This window comes from Oncorhynchus gorbuscha, linkage group LG10 (assembly GCF_021184085.1).
Source record: "Oncorhynchus gorbuscha isolate QuinsamMale2020 ecotype Even-year linkage group LG10, OgorEven_v1.0, whole genome shotgun sequence".
In the NCBI taxonomy this organism is placed as follows: Eukaryota; Metazoa; Chordata; class Actinopteri; order Salmoniformes; family Salmonidae; genus Oncorhynchus; species Oncorhynchus gorbuscha.
The window spans coordinates 72,992,077-73,002,059 of record NC_060182.1 but is presented as its reverse complement, the minus strand read 5'-3'; the positions used below and the strand labels follow the sequence as shown (position 1 = coordinate 73,002,059).

Here is a 9,983-nt window from a genome sequence, read left to right as displayed (position 1 = left end):
AAGATCATGTCAAATTCATGCAGAAATCCAGGTAATTCTGTGTTGAGGTGTTGAAGTAACAGTGTTTATTACAACAACAGCACAGGCAAAAGACAGGTCAAGGCAGGCAGGGGTTGGTAATCCAGAGTAGGGGCAAAGGCACCAGACGGCAGGCAGGCAGAGTGGTCAGACAGGTGGGCTCAGAGTCAGGACAGGCAATGGTCAAAACCAGGAGGGTGAGAAGTGGTCCTGTGGTCCTGTGTAGCTCAGTTGGTAGAGCATGGCGCTTGTAACGCCAGGGTAGTGGGTTCGATCCCCGGGACCACGGGACCACCCAGACCACCCATACGTAGAATGTATGCACACATGACTGTAAGTCGCTTTGGATAAAAGCGTCTGCTAAATGGCATATATAAGAGAGAGGGAGTCCTGCCAAAGCTGGAGTAACTTCTGGTCAGCCTCTCTCCCGGACACCGGAGCCTCAAACACCCTTCTCACCTTCGTCACGAATACCTCCAGACTGAGGCAGACGGCGGATTGTTGCTCCCACACCGCTGTGACCCAGGCAAGTGCCCTCCCGGACATCATAATGTATACTATCTTTGAGCGGTCCGAGGGGAACGTAGATGGCTGCAGCTCGAAAACGAGGGAGCACTGGTAGAGAAAGGCCCGGCAGGTTCTGAAATCTCCATCACAGCGCTCCGGGGGAGATAAGCGGGTTCCTGGGAAACCGGTGTGACGGCGCTGCAACCAGCCGGGTTACTGAGGGGCTGGGAGGTTGCCGTCATGGTAGGCTGCCTGGTAAACAACCCATGGAATTGCCCCCGCAAGGCGTCCAATGCTAGGTCATGACTTTCGGTCACAACCTGGAACCTTTCCATCAGACCACGAAGCAACTCCTTGTGTCTACCAATGAGGGCTCCATGGGATGAGATGGCGTTGCGGAACTGGTCCAAGTCTGCTGGGTCAGTCATGGCCAGTTTGTACTATCATGTTTCAGGTAAGACCCAAGTGCAGACTGTGTTGAAGTAATTTGTAAGTCGCTCTGGATAAGAGTGTCTGCTAAATGACTTAAATGTAAATGTAATGTAATAATGTGTATTACAACAACAGGGCATGCAAACGACAGGTCAAGGCAGGCAGGGGTCGGTAATCTGGAGTAGGGGCAAAGGCACCAGATGGCATGCAGGCCCAGGGCCATGCAGAGTTGTCAGGCAGGCGGGCTCAGAGTCAGGACAGGCAATGGTCAAAACCAGGAGGGTGAGCAAAGAGAGACTGGGGAAAAGCAGGAGCTGAGAAACAAAACGCCGGTTGACTTAACAAACAGGGGATAAGTGGGAAATTCTCTAAATACTTAAGAATATTTTTCTCAACTTTGATTCCTAAAAGATGTTTCAGGGGATTTGGTCAAGTCCATCAGATTTGTCTAAAATCCTAAATGAATCAGGTATAAGAAGGGTCAGCTATACCCCTTATTCATGTCCACATTACATGTAGTGCAACAAGACCACTCATGGTCTGTAAAGTTCTCTACTTTGGATTGTTTTTTAAATTAACAAACAATATTGGAATCACCATGGTCACAAGCCTAAACTGTCAACTCAATCTGCCTGATAGATTCAAATAGAAAATTAATTTAGGTTCAAATATGTTACATTTAATAAGGTTTTAGAATCATAAAGAAACTGAGTATTTTTTTTTTTTGTCTTCAACTCCTTCAGATTGCTGAAAGATTTGACAGAATGATTGTTTTTATTGGGGATTTTCAAATGAATAATTTTCCATATTTTACAAATGTTTGTATTGAACTTTCATTTGGAGGCAAAAATATGTCTGTTTTGAGTATGTTGTCAACCCCTGTCAGTGACTTGTCAACTCCATGTCTGATGCCTAACTATTTTTTTTTTCGCAATCACTGTTCTGCAACATATGCGTAAACAATTGAAGTATTTGCTGAGCTAGACTCAAGGGATCATGTTTGCTTTATAAATGTTGTTTAATGTCCTAAATGTAAAAAAAACATGCCAAAATATTAACATAATTAGCCCTGGGCCATTTAATAGTGCTATAAAATGAAACAAAAATACATTTGGAGAATTGTATTACATATTTGAATAATCTAATGTTAGAATTAAACAATCAAGGCCTTTAAACACTTGTTGGACAATAATTGTACAAATGTAATGCCTTTATGGTGTCTGATGGAGTTGACATAACTCCAGTTAGTTGCATTTTATGAAAAATAAGGTTGTTCCTACACATGGTGTGATAGCTGATACTTTGGTCTATCAAAATATATATTTCAAATGTTGTTAATATTAAGACAAATATTTGTTGAAAAAAGTTGATTGTCCCATCTTTCAAGAATCTCTGAGCTCTAAAACAGCAACATTTTCTCTCAGACTCATAGCAAAAATGTGTAAAAATAGCATGAGATTTCTCAGACCTTGCGAGCACCGAGAAATTCCATTATGCCACCGCTGACGCATCGACGCAACTGCACTGTGCAGAGGTGGAAGTTAGGTAACGTCGGCTGTTTGACATGACATGAAACTAAACTACAGTTTTTCATCCCGGTGCTGAGCTAGTATCTACCAGCTAATTGCTGTATGGCATGTGTTTGTAGAATTTTAAGTCACCTATCAACTGAGGTGACTGAAGCTACAGTAGCCAAGTTGATAATGGCTGGAGTAAATTTATCTTATTTTTGCTGTTCTTCAAATTGTATTACCCTAGGTTTAGGTGAAATGATGTCACTGCTGAGTACCACTCTTTTCAAGTATGGTGGTGGCAGCATGATACTGATGACAAGCATATTCATAACATGATGTAAGGAGAAAGGAGTTTTTTGGGGATAAAAAGAAACAGAATAGAGCTAAGCACAGGCAAAATACTAGAGGAAAACCTGGTTCAGTCTGCTATCCATCAGACACTGGGAGACAAATTCACCTTTCAGCAGGATAATAACCTAAAACACAAGGCCACATATACAGTGGAGTTGCTTACCAAGACTATCATTGAATATTCCTGAGTGGCTTAGTTACAGTTATCGGCTTGAAAATATATGGCAAGACTTGAAATGGCTGTCAGCCAATGATCAACAACCAACTTGTAGAATGAAAAAAAATAATAATGGGCAAATATTGTACAATCCAGGTGTGTAAAGCTCTTAGAGATTTACCCCAAAAAGACTCAGCTGTAATCACTGCCAAAGGAGATTGTAACATGTATTGACTCAGGGGGTTGAATACTTATCTAATCAGGATTGTTTTTAAATTAATGAAAACTAAAACACTATGTTAACATTTTCTTCCACTTTGACATTAGAGTATTTTGTGTAGATCGTTGACAAAAAATGACAGTTACATCCATGTTAATCCCACTTTATAACACAACAAAATGTGGAAGTCTAAAAAATATAGACTCTTAGCTTTCATTTGACAGCCAATTTCATATGCTGCTATGAACTTCACATGTTGGTGCGCATGGGTCTTTTTACATGGAAATGACCTAATATGACTGGAGTGGTGTGAATGAGGGGACATCTGTGGACTTAAAAGAGTCCTCAGAGTGAGGAATGTTCTTAGTTTGACGTGAAAAGCATGGTTAGTGATATACCATGTAAATCGATTGGGGTTGAAGATGGTCTGGGGGATGGAGAGAAGCAAGGAGGAGGAGTTAGAGGCAGCAGGATGACACAGTGGTTACGAAAACACAATCTGTGGTGACACTGTCAAATTACATTTTGTAGAGATCTATTATAGTATTTACAAGTAGATTCAGACTGTTCTCATGTCTGCGTGACATTCCACAACCATAATGTTAGAATAATGAAAACTCACACAGCCACTAGGAGAGAGTCTAATATCAGAAAGTATTACAAGACTTCTTCTCAGTGCTGGCTTTGAATAGGTTGTAAAGGTGAACAGTAAGCAGATGTCTCACAGGACTTAGATCTACTACAGTGCCAGATGTAGTAGATCTGGCACTGTAACTAAGCCACTGCAGTGAGCCTATAGTGACCGCTCCTCATCTGTTGCAGGAATGACCAGGAAGTGTGGCACTCAAGCAGAGGTTCTGCTCTCCCTCATGTCCACGCTCTCAGAGCCAACCACTGATCATCCTGGCTACTACCACACACCCTTTACACCAGGATTACCTAAGGAAACCTGGACTGTCTGAACATTCATCTGTCTGGCCAGGACCTGTCTCTTCCTACTGGGAGGACGACAGGACATTATACTGGGTCCCTGTGGGTTTACTCTGTATCGTTACTCAGTTCTCAGAATAGGAATACATTGAACTGGAATTCTTAGACTTTTGAAAATATGTATTTAAAATGTGCACACACACCCACAAACAGAAGGGTGTGATCATAACAACATACATCAAGTCCTTCTGTTCACCTGACTTAGAATTACTCACAATCAAATGTCAGCCGCATTATCTACCAAGAGAATTCTCTTCGATTAGTCACAGCCGCATATATTCCCTCCACAAGCAGACACATCGATGGCCCTGAACTAACTTTATTTGACTCTATGTAAACTGGAAACCACATATCCTAAGGCTGCATTCATTGTAGCTGGGGCTTTTAACAAGGCTAATCTGAAAACAAGACTCCCTAAATTTTATCAGCATATCGATTGTGCTACCAGGGCTGGTAGAACCCCGGATCATTGTTACGCATATAAGGCTCTCCCCCGTCCTCCTTTCGGAAAAGCTGACCACGACTCTATTTTGGTCATCATGAAGTGCTTTGAGAGACTAGTCAAGGACCATATCACCTCCACCGACACCCTACCCGACACCCTAGACCCACTCCAATTTGCTTACTGCCCCAATAGGTCCACAGACGACGCAAACACAACCACACTGCCCTAACCCATCTGGACAAGAGGAATACCTATGTGAGAATGCTGTTCATCGACTACAGCTCAGCATTTCACACCATAGTACCATCCAAACTCGTCATCAAACTCGTCATCAAGCTCGAGACCCTAGGTCTCGACCCCGCCCTGTGCAACTGGGTACTGGACTTCCTGACGGTCCGCCCCTAGGTGGTGAGGGTAGGTATAACAACATCTCCACCCCACTGATCCTCAACACTGGGGCCCCACAAGGGTTTGTTCTGAGCCCTCTCCTGTTCTCACTGTTCACCCACCACTGCGTGGCCATGCACACCTCCAACTCAATCAAGTTTGCAAACAACACTACAGTGGTAGGCTTGATTACCAACAACGACGAGACGGCCTACAGGGAGGAGGTGAAGGCCCTCGGAGTGTGGTGTCAGGAAAATAACTTCACTCAACATCAACAAAACAAAGGAGATGATCTTGGACTTCAGGAGACAGCAGAGGGAGCCCCTATCCACATCGACGGGACAGTAGTGGAGAGGGTCGTAAGTTATAAGTTCCTCAGCGTACACATCACGGACCAACTGAATTGGTCCACCCACACAGACAGCATGGTGAAGAAGGCGCAGCAATGCCTCTTCAACCTCAGGAGGCTGAAGAAATTCGGCTTGTCACCAAAAGCACTCAAACTTTTACAGATGCACAATCGAGAGCATCCTGTCGGGCTGTATCACCGCCTGGTACGGCAACTGCTCCGCCCACAACCGTAAGGCTCTCCAGAGGGTAGTGAGATCTGCACAACGCATCACCGGGGGCAAACTACCTGCCCTCCAGGACACCTACACCACCCAATGTCACAGGAAGGCCATAAAGATCATCAAGGACAACAACCACCCGAGCCACTGCCTGTTCACCCCGCTATCATCCAGAAGGCGAGGTCAGTACAGGTGCATCAAAGCAGGGACCGAGAGACTGAAAAACAGCTTCTATCTCAAGGCCATCACACTGTTAAACAGCCACCTCTAACATTGAGTGGTGGCTGCCAACATACTTACACAACTCCAGCCACTTTAATATTGGAAAAATGTATGTAAAAAATGTATCACTAGCCACTTTATATAACGTTTACATACCCTACATTACTCATCTCATATGTATATACTGTACTCTATACCATCTACTGCATCTTGTCTACGCCGTTCTGTACCATCACTCATTCAAATATCTTTATGTACATATTTTTCATCCCTTTACACTTGTGTGTATAAGGTAGTTGTGAAATTGTTAGGTTAGATTACTCGTTGGTTATTACTGCGTTGTCGGAACTAGAAGCACAAGCATTTCGCTTCACTCGCATTAACATCTGCCAACCATGTGTATGTGACAAATGAAATTGTATTTTATTTGAGTAGGGACATGGAATAAGAATTGGTGGTGGTACCTCACGTCCCGATCTCCAACAACAGAAGAAAAAACATGAAAAAATAAAACTGACAGCTCTAAAAATTATGGGGCAAGCTGCGGCTGCCAACAGAGGTTTAATTTAAGCCCCGTGTTCCCTCCTCCCCACTCCAACTCTCCTCCATTAAGTCCATTAAGCAAAACAAAAACACTGAGGACACATGCATGAACCCTCCATCTCAACAGCTCTGGTCTGCATTAACATACAGCTCAAACTCAGGGAAACGCTTGGAGAAAACTGCCTCATTTGGTTACATCTCTCTACCAAAGTCTAGTATACAAAGCACACAATGTCAACAAGCAGTGGTAGAGGTGGAGTCGAGGTTGCTGTGAGCTTGGTCAAACACTAGATGGTGCTTCTGTTCAGTGATTGAGGAATATTGACAACTTACTCTATACGGGTTCCTTTGGGAACATAAGACATGGCCATCAGTGTAGTGATGTTCCTGATTATCACCATTTCTGTGAAAACCTGTGTCCTGACCAACAGACAACAGTGGTGACAGATAGCTATGATCTGTACAACTCATATCTGTTACTGTTTAACAAGCCTGTGTTTCTGCTGCAAAGCGTTACAGAAGAGCCTCTCTTTGCAACCAAAGTCGTCAGACAAGCAGACAAAGGATAGCTTTTGCTTGATCAGTTCACTGTGGAAATATGTGTAGTTATGGGGCAGATGAGAGATGAAAAGATCTCAATTGCGTACTCACTTCCTTCTCAAAACCCAATGGATGAGAAAGCCAGGGGTCCCGCCACTCTTACCTTCTCCAATGAGTTTTGAGGCGGTGGTAAGGTGTATGCAATTGAGATTCTGCCCTTGGTTTCTATTAAACCAAACTAGGAGATCCTTCCTCTGGGGTGCAAAGCCTGTCATAGGAAAGACACTGGACTCCTCACTGCTGAGGAGACCAGAACTAAACCACGTGAGCTAAACTAGCAAATCTCTACCAGAATACTCCAGCAAAGACACACCATGTCCTCCCTCCCCTGACAATAGCAGATCTCCCATATGTGTGAGGAGTGGGCGGACTCCTGCTAGGCCTGAGGACCAGAGTACTCCATTCCTCAGATTAGAAGCAGCAGTGCAGCGGCCAGAGGGTGCCGAGAGACAATCTAAACAGCATCATGATTGGAAAAGTACTGGGCATTTGGCTTTCATTAGCTACAGACCCTAAGCGCAACACTGCAGACTGTCCCAACGTCAATACATTGCATGCAAATACATGGTAGAGTGATTATTATTCCACAGTAAAGGAGATCGCAGCAGTACTCAATTAAAATTCCAAAGTCAATTACAAGTCACAATGTTTCCCTTTTATTTTACAATAAATGTATCATGTAATACAACAGATGATAAACCATGATTAGCATTTTTTGTTTTAAAACCAGGTCGAAGTAAGACAGCAGGATAACTTTTCTATGACTGATACCTGAGGTGCAGTCAAGGAGTGTATATTCACTCAACACATCAGAGCATTAAGTAACTGAAAATGACTTTGTCAGAGAGACCATGTAAACTACTAATATACACTACTCAAAAAAATAAAGGGAACACTTAAACACAATGTAACGCCAAGTCAATCACACTTCTGTGAAATCAAACTGTCCACTTAGGACTGTCCACTTAGGAAGCAACACTGATTGACAATACATTTCACATTCTGTGGTGCAAATGGAATAGACAACAGGTGGGAATTATAGGCAATTAGCAAGACACCCCCAATAAAGGAGTGGTTCTGCAGGTGGTGACCACTTCTCAGTTCCTATGCTTCCTGGCTGATGTTTTGGTCACTTTTGAATGCTGGCGGTGCTTTCACTCTAGTGGTAGCATGAGACGGAGTCTACAACCCACACAAATGGCTCAGGTAGTGCAGCTCATCCAGGATGGCACATCAATGCGAGCGAGAACGTTCTGCTGCCTGCAACATACTCCAGCATGACCGGTTTGGCGGTGGGTCAGTCATGGTGAGGGGTGGCATTTCTTTGGGGGGCCGCACAGCCCTCCATGTGCTCGCCAGAGGTAGTCTGACTGCCATTAGGTACCAAGATGAGATCCTCAGACCCCTTGTGAGACCATATGCTGGTGCGGTTGGCCCTGGGTTCCTCCTAATGCAAGACAATGCTAGACCTCATGTGGCTGGAGTGTGTCAGCAGTTCCTGCAAGAGGAAGGCATTGATGCTATGGACTGGCCCGCCCGTTCCCCAGACCTGAATCCAATTGAGCACATCTGGGACATCATGTCTCGCTCCATCCACCAACGCCACGTTGCACCACAGACTGTCCAGGAGTTGTTGGATGCTTCAGTCCAGGTCTGGGAGGAGATCCCTCAGGAGACCATCTGCCACCTCATCAGGAGCATGCCCAGGTGTTATAGGGAGGTCATACAGGCACGTGGAGGCCACACACACTACTGGGCCTCATTTTGACTTGTTTTAAGGACATTACATCAGACATCAAAGTTGGATCAGCCTGTAGTGTGGTTTTCCACTTTAATTTTGAGTGTGACTCCAAATCTAGACCTCCATGGGTTGATAAATTTGATTTCCATTGATAATTTGTGTGTGATTTTGTCAGCATATTCAACTATGTGAAGAAGTATTTCATGAGAATATTTCATTCATTCAGATCTAGGATGTGTTATTTTAGTGTTCCCTTTTTGAGCAGTGTATTTATTTTCTACAGCACTTTCATTTACAAACAAGAATCTGACTGAACGCAAAAACTAATTTAGGGATCTGGCAGTTCATGGTCTTCCAGTTTCAAGTGATGCTACTAGTAATGTAGAGTTACAACGGTCCAGGGGTGTCATGCACCCATCATTTTAGAGGGGGCACAAAGTACATGAGGATATGCCTATTTTTCTGCATGGCTTATGTAAGCATACCTCTTTACCTGGTGTCATTTAGCAGTTGTTGATTGTAATTTTGATGTGTGTCCTTCTGACTGTTGTATATCACACATCTCGATATGCTGCACTAACACGCCTAGGATATTACACCAGTACATACGATCATATAAGCACATATTATCACAAGGTGCCAGATTACATTTAAACCAAGTATTTATCGGTCTCTAGCTGTCTGTATCCTCCTGACCTTGTGCTTTTTTTAAAGAAACTAAATATGCTTCTCTGCATCTTTGCCAAAATCTGGGTAAAAGATTGAAAGGAATGTGAGTCTTATTCAGTACATTTAGAAAGTCTAGCAACCTTGCCAGCAGGCATGCCAGCTAAAATGGTTAGATTAAGATACTCTAATTTGACTGATAACTAGCTACCAAGCGAATTCAGGCTGTGGTTGGTAGATTGGGAACCCATCTAGCTTGCTAGTTTAAGCTAACTTCATAAAATTGTTGTGGCTAGTATTACAGCAGAAACAAAATGTATTTATTTCTTCGTCAAGGAGTCAATAGGCTACATCACTTGTCAAATTAACTTATTAACATACCACCTGCAAGTCCCACCCATCATTGGCTCTATACTTTGCTCCATGGTTCACCTTGGAAGGAACCACTTACTAGGGAGAATTGGAGTGCCTCTTGGCCTGGTCCACTCAGTGTGCCCCCTCTGTGAAATACTACTGACAGATTTTTTTTTAAAGAATTAAGGTAAAACATGGGCTTAAAAATGAAGTTGTCATTAACCTAACATCTGAAAAATTTGACATATCTGCACATGTCCTTGTGCC

At 43.4% G+C, this 9,983-nt stretch overlaps 1 non-coding gene across 1 annotated transcript; it reads left to right on the top strand.

Annotated features, from left to right (window-relative positions):
* The first annotated feature begins 234 nt into the window (after positions 1-234).
* On the top strand, positions 235-310 carry trnat-ugu. Its single transcript has one exon. It is a non-coding gene; the product is annotated as a tRNA-Thr (tRNA).
* Positions 311-9,983: the final 9,673 nt, after the last annotated feature.